At 48.6% G+C, this 7,500-nt stretch overlaps 1 protein-coding gene across 3 annotated transcripts in view; it reads right to left on the reverse strand.

The window, feature by feature from the left end:
- The window catches only part of tenm4 (teneurin transmembrane protein 4), a 359,210-nt gene that overhangs the window by 321,363 nt on the left and 30,347 nt on the right, over positions 1-7,500 (reverse strand). The gene's annotated exons all lie outside the window — the stretch shown is intronic.

Raw genomic sequence — 7,500 nt, forward strand, 5'->3', positions numbered from 1 at the left:
ACCACTGCCAACACAGATTCAAAACCACTAGACCCTGTGTCATCCTGTGCCATCATGTGTGCATCGTCTGTGTGTGTGTGTGTGTGTGTGTGTGTGTGTGTGTGTGTGTGTGTGTGTGTGTGTGTGTGTGTGTGTGTGTGTGTGTGTGTGTGTGTGTGGGTGTGGGTGTGGGTGTGGGTGTGGGTGTGCGTGCGATGTGGTGATAGTTTGTTTAGATTGGCCACTGCTGCTGCAGAGACCCCAAGTGTTCCAAATTGTGGAGGTTGGCTAACACGCTCACACTCCCATTAATGCACTCTCACAGCCTTTGATGTAATGCCCTCTGGGTTTGCCATAGAAACGGCATCCAAAGTGGCGACACAAGATCAGATTTTCAAACATTCCACATTCTACCGAAACCCTTTCTTTTAACTGGCTTGGGCGCACAACATATTAATATAAATATAAAAATATGTTCAGGGCATATCCCTGAGCCAGATTTAAAGTAGAATTTCATTTCACAGAGAAACAAGGCCAAAGAAAAAAAGGGGGGATCCTGGGGTATGGTATCCGGAGTACAGCAACTCAGGGATCAGATTTTCAAACATTCAACATCCATCTTCAATCATCGAAATAAAAACATATATGAAAATATGTATGTAAAAATATATCGAAAAAATGGACTGCTTAATGCTTAAATGACATAGAATTTTATCTTACAGAGCAACTAGGCGAAGGAAGAAAAATTAAAAGAAAAACCTTTCCGAGCGCACATACACTCGAGACAACCCATAATGAGCTCGACGAAAACTGTGTTGAGTCTAACGGTATAGCATCACTTCATTCCAATAAGCACCGCAGACGACCACACCAGATGCTAGCTAGGTGCGTAGCTAGAGAGGTGAGGTGAGAAGGGAGGTGGGGGGTGTTGAACTTCCTACTGCCTTGCTTTGCATGCTTGACCCCCTCCCTGCCGTACCTTCACGCAGCTTTAATTTGCTGTTGAGTTGTGTAGCTACGTTGAGAGGTGAGGTGAGATGGAGGTGGTGTTGGAGGGGGGGGGGGGGGTTGCTCCTGGCACGCTGCTTTAATTTGCAGTTGAGTAGTGTAGCTACGTTGAAAGGTGAGGTGAGATGGAGGTGGTGTTGGAGGGGTTTGCTGGCACGCTGCTTTAATTTGCCGTTGAGTGCTGATTTATTAGGTTGGGGAGGCTGGAGCTGTATATTAGGGGTCTCCAGTGAGGTCCGATACGGCACAGCGGCCAGCTCTCTCCACATCTGTGGAAAAGCGCACGCTGATTACTCCGACTTCCACTGCGGTTCAAAAAAAAAAGAAAACGGGATACTTATGATGTAGCTAACTCTCCCAGCGCTGTACTTTGCATTAATTAGCTCCTCAAACCAGTGCCCTTGAAAGCCCTTCAGGCCCTTTATGCTCTTTAGATACATTTTATGTGGAAGGGGTTTAGGAGTGCGGGAATGAGTTGGGGGGGGGGGGGGGGGGGGGGGGGGGGGGGGGGGTTTCAGGGTTGTTGGGGGGTGGAGGGGGTGGGGGGCTGTTGGCAGTAAAGGACGGGGAGGGGTGCATGGGAGAAGAGTTCAGGTGGTAGGCATAAGTGTGTGTGTGTGTGGGGTTGGGGGGGGGTGCAGGGTAGGCAGTGGTAGTAAAGGGGTGTAGTGGGGAGTTCAGGTAGTGGGCTCTTTAGATGCATTTTATGTGGAATGGAGGTTGGGGCATAGAATGTGTTTGGGGGATCTGGGGAGGCGGCTCGGGTGTAGTTGTAATGAAGGGGTGGGGTGAGCTAGAGAGTTCATGTGGGGGGCTAACGTTCGCGATCAAATCTGGGAGCGGAACGCAAACCCATTAGCGATATAATGAGTCGCCACTGCAGTTTTTTAGGAGTTAGGCTGGAGGCTAAAATTTTATTTTCGCCATTACTCATGACCTATACCTGCTACAACACACACACAGGCAAGCCAAGACACACATGCACACACACAAACATACAAGGCAGAAATACATGCACGCATCGACACCCACACGCAGGCACCACCCGCACCTACATGCAAGTGCCAATCATCACAAACGCACACACGCACGCACGAAGGCACGCGCGCGCACACACACACACACACACACACACACACACACACACACACACACACACACACACACACACACACACACACACACACACGACACACACGACACACACACACACACACACACACACACACACACACACACACAGGGAGAGAGCATACACTCACACAGCAGGTATCTAACAGGGTGAAGACATATTTTAAGGCGGGGGGCCTTGTGGTACGCAACTGAATCAGGCTTTGCCTCAACCTGATAGCACACTGAGTTTGTTTTTGCCAAACAGCTCTGCGGCAAACATCTGCTGCTAGACCTCACCAACACCTAACAGACAGCATGCCTGCAGCGGCCAGCAGATGTAACTAGATGAGTTCTGTTTCCTTTAGGCAAAAGGAGGAGTCTCCTATGCTTCAATATAGGGCAAATGCCCAGGAGCAACAGGTTAAGATGAGGCTGTGTAGTAGAGGGCACATAGAAAGAGGAGAGGGAGGAAAACAGAGAGATAGAGAGAGAGAGAGAGAGAGAGAGAAGAGAGAGAGAGAGAGATAGAGAGAGAGAGAGAGAGAGAGAGAGAGAGAGAGAGAGAGAGAGAGAGAGAGAGAGAGAGAGAGGGGGGGGGGGGGGGGGGCAAGGAGGTATAGCTTTTCAAAAGCACCCATTGCCCCTCATCGCACCTCATTCACCCACCCCTGCATCCCTCTTCAGAGTAAAGTCGGGGTGAGATCATCACACACTTCTCTCTTACTCTTTCTCTTTCTCTTTCTGCCTCTTTACCCCCCCCCCCCTCTCTCTCTCTCTCTCCACCCACACCCCAACCTGCCTTCATCCCTGCAAAGCTCTGAGGCCTACAACAAAAGCCAGGATTCAGCACTTCCTTGACGCGAGCAGAGTGGCGAATGAAGGCAGAAGAGACGAAGCCAAAGAGGCCCTGGTCAAATAGAAGATGGAAAGAAACAAGCCAGTGACTTCACCAACCAAAAGCCAAAGAGGACAGCCAGGCAAGTCGACAAGGAGGGAAAAACGGGTGAGTTGCCCTAGGCCCAGAGAGAGGGTGGGTGCCCAGAATTTGGTCCCCATTATACTTTACGCATGTATTGAGTGGAGGGCGGGAGATGACTTTGTCCTCGGCCTGGCCAAAGTTGTCTGCGGCCCTGAGGACAGCAACAGCACAGCACAGCAGCTCCTGTGAGAGTGAACACTGAACACAGCTGTGCCTCCAGGAGGAAATGAAGGAGTGTGCTGCTGCTGCTGCTGCTGCTGCTGCTGCTGCTGCTGAAACTAAGCCTGATGCATGGCAACAGCAGCAGTGGCAGAAATGAGTTGGAAAAAAAGACAATTGAAAAAAAGATAAGGAGTGGGAGAAAGGGGGAGAGATGGGAGTTGAATGGGGGGTGAAGAAAGTAAACGAGCAGGAAAGAAGGCAGTAGATGAGTGTGACGAGAGAGTTAAAGAGAAATACAGAAAAAGAAAGAACTCTCTCATTCAAGAGAGAACGGGAAAGAGATAGAGAGGCAGAGAAAGTGAGTTCAAATGTGTGTGTGTGTGTGTGTGTGTGTGTGTGTGTGTGTGTGTGTGTGTGTGTGTGTGTGTGTGTGTGTGTGTGTGTGTGAGTGAGTGAGTGAGTGAGTGAGTGAGTGAGTGAGTGAGTGAGTGAGTGAGTGAGTGAGTGAGAAGAGCAAAAGAGTGTGTGAGAGAGAGAGAGAGAGAGAGAGAGAGAGAGAGAGAGAGAGAGAGAGAGAGAGAGAGAGAGAGAGAGAGCAAGAGCGAGTGACAGAAAGAAAGAGAGAGGGGATGAAGAGCGAGTAAGCGAGTCAGATATAGAAAGGCGGAGGGCACGAGTGAGCGAGAGCGAGAAAGAGAGAGAGGGGGGGTGGTGAGAGGGGAGGGCGGGATGAGGGTAGCCAGAGACGAGGGAGGAGAACTCCAGTTGTACAAACAGCACTTAATTGAGGTGAGAGCGGCTAGGCCATGCTCATACTCATACGCAGGGCCCAGGGCCGGCTCTGCTGGTCACAGTTCCAGATGGCAGCCAGCCTGGCTGGGCTGGGCTTGAGAAGAGTAACAAGGGAGGGTCAGTACCGGCCCAGCATTGGGCCACTGCTGGGTGAGAAGCACCTTGAAGAGATACACAGAGAGTGTGTGTGTGTGTGTGTGGGGGGGGTGGGCAGAGAAAGAGAGAGAGAGAGAGAGAGAGAGAGAGAGAGAGAGAGAGGAATAGAGCAAAGGAGAGAGAAATTGGGGAGGGAGAAAAAAGGACGAGAGAGAGAGAGCAAGAGAAAGCGAGAGAGAGAGATATAGAGAGAAAGAGCGAGAGAGGTATTGAGGAAGGGGGGGGGGGTAAATATGCGGGGAGTTCCAGATGGAAGATGTGCTAGTGCACCTTGGATGATTGGACTACTGAGGGCCAGAGCTAGGTCCCATAGGACCTGCATTGACTGTCAGCACTGGACCACCGTTGGGCCAGTTCTGGGAGCTACTGAAGTCCATGGCTAGCCTGGCTGTTGCCAGTCTATATCACAGCAAGGCAGCATGGGATTTCACAGGCTAGACCATTGCTTATGCTGCCAGTGCACTGAGGGCGAGGGAGAGTCAATGCAAGGCCATTGCTAATACAGAGTGGAGCAGAGTGGAGCATAGTGCGTAAACAGACAGGCCCCTGAGGACTCTCCTGCCAGAATCAAGCCACCGTTGGGCCAGGTCTGGACCGTTGCTGAGGCACTGAGGGAGATTGCTACCACTCCTAGTGTGCCTCGCCAGGGCCAGGGAGAGTCAATGCAGGGCCATTGGTAATACTGTAGAATGCAGAGTGGAGGCGAGTGGAGCAGAGTGGAGCAGAGTGGAGCGGAGCTCGTAACCGGAGAGGTCTCCAGGGAGCTGCTGCTCCGTCCATGCCATCCACAGCAGCCCAGGCTGGGAAGGAGAGTCAAGGCTGGGCCTGCAGACTACCAGCAGCACACCCACGGGCATGGAAACACAGACACAGAAATAGGTGGACACACACGCGCGCACACACATGCGCACACACACGCGCACACACACACACACAGATGCACACACACACACACACACACACACACACACACACACACGCATGCACACAGACACACGCACACACACACACACATACACACACACACGTACACACACACATACACACACACACGTACACACACACAGACACACATGCACACACGCACACGCACACACACACGCACACACACTAACACACACACACAAGTGCATGGAATAACAGTGCCTGAGGCAGGCAGCAAAGAGCAACAGCATGTGGAACTGGAAGAGAGGGGATGAAAGTCTATGTGTGTGGGTAAGAGTGAGTGTCTATTTGGTTCCATTTGTGTAAGCAAGTGGTCATGAATGTGTAATAGGAGACGACTATGTGAAGAGTAAAATGTCTGTGTGTGTGTGTGTGTGTGTGTGTGTGTGTGTGTGTGTGTGTGTGTGTGTGTGTGTGTGTGTGTGTGTGTGTGTGTGTGTGTGTGTGTGTGTGTGTGTGTGTGTGTGTGTGTGTGTGTGTGTGTGTACATGTGTGTGTATATGTGTGTGTACATGTGTGTGTACATGTGTGTGCCTGTGTGTGTGTGCCGATTGTGGGAATCCGCTTCTGTACGTGGGAGGGAAATGGTGTAAGTAGTGCACTCGTGTGTAGGAGGAGATGGTGTCAGTCTATGCCAAAACCAACATAGTAACAGAGCTAGCCAAAGCCACAGTCAAACCCATTCTGGCGCAACGCAATCATACAAGACCATTGAGAGTAAATAGAATGGAGGCCAAAATTCTATTTCATTGTTGAAGCCAAGTTGGAGCCAAGGTTGGACCCAAAAAGACCAAAAAATGGCCAAATCCCATTCATTCCTATGAGAGACATAAAACCCTGTATCTCCCTTAAATGCCACTCCAGGGGGATCATTTTTCGCTCAACTAGTAGGTCCCCTTGCTCTCCAACTTACCAGGGTGGTGATTTTTTGTGGTGATGTTTTATTTTAGAGAGATATTAAAAGTTAAATTGACCAATGAGCATCAGAACATGGTTTGATTGACCGTTAGAAGTCTTGTTGTTGTCCAATCAGCACCTGCGTTTGGCGTTGCTAAGGTGGAATGTAAGTTGGAATGTTCCCAAATCTGGCTTCAAAGCGTTGAATGGCAAATAGCGTTGATTTGGCGTCCATTCTATTTACTGTCAATGTACAAGACTTAAGAAGCAGCGCCATAGTCAACACTCTTCTCCCTCCAACACTCCACTGCTGCACTATAGGACTTGCGTGCAGGAAATCACCACATTAATTGTCCTTCTGTAGCAAGAAAAATCCTCACAACACTTGAAGTGGTTTCTGGAGTTTGTTAAATAAGTTTTACATTACACTGAGGTGAAGAAAGAGAAATGGCCTCATTGCAACGTTGTCAATTGGGTTCACAAAGTTTGGACAGGGGTCCCACGTTCCGCAATGATTATCAATCGAAGAGAGGTGGGGTAGCGAATATAAGAAAAAACTCAAGCGGCGAAAAAGAAAACAAGGCATAAATAATTCATGTTCCATCAAAGCCAGAGATAGATAAGTCTCGGCTAGCATGCATAGCCCATGCTAATCTTGGTTTCAAAATAAATGGAAGGCAATACATAATTTAACACAGCAAAGCATTTATACGCCAAGTCCCTGGTGATTTGGTGTGTTGTTTTGCCTGATGTTTCTTCTTTTTTTCCCTTTTTGTTCTCTTTCTGTGTGTGTTGTTTGTGGACACAATGGCATGGCAAGTACAACTACTTACACATATACCAACACTCTTTCGTCCTTTTGGATTTAAGAGAGTGCACCAAAAACCCATGTCAGGTGAGGCTGTGTGAAGAGATACAGCATTCTTTGCTGTATAGAATCAGACAACTGAGTCCTGAAGTTAGGAAATGCACGCCATTCTGACAATGGAACCCCATAATAGTCATTGAAAACACTTAACTACCATAGTACTAGTCTATGACATTACACAAGGCTTTTAGGAATTAACATTACGACTTGGTCATTGACATTCTGGTAACAACAAATGTATAGCAGGTGCAGTGTCTTCACATGTTAAAAAATCAGAAGCACAATTATGTGTTCATTCCTACAACACCAAAACGTCCACCAAGAAATACTGAAGCGGGGGAAAAAAATTAATCACTGAAATGTCCTTGGATATGTACGGTACAGTTAAGAACATAATACACTCAGCAAAATCTCTTAGCAGAAATAAATAAATAAAAATATACTACGGGACAAAGAACATGCTCCAGGACAGAATAGCTGAAAAAAATGAAAAAATCCAGTGCACCACAAACCAATATGCAAATGGAGACGTTTGGCCTCGCCTTAATAGAGCTGCAGTACTGTATAAACAACCCAACAAGAACTCACTCTCTCTCTCCCT

The sequence above is a fragment of the Engraulis encrasicolus genome, chromosome 8 (genome assembly GCF_034702125.1).
Source record: "Engraulis encrasicolus isolate BLACKSEA-1 chromosome 8, IST_EnEncr_1.0, whole genome shotgun sequence".
NCBI classification, from domain to species: Eukaryota; Metazoa; Chordata; class Actinopteri; order Clupeiformes; family Engraulidae; genus Engraulis; species Engraulis encrasicolus.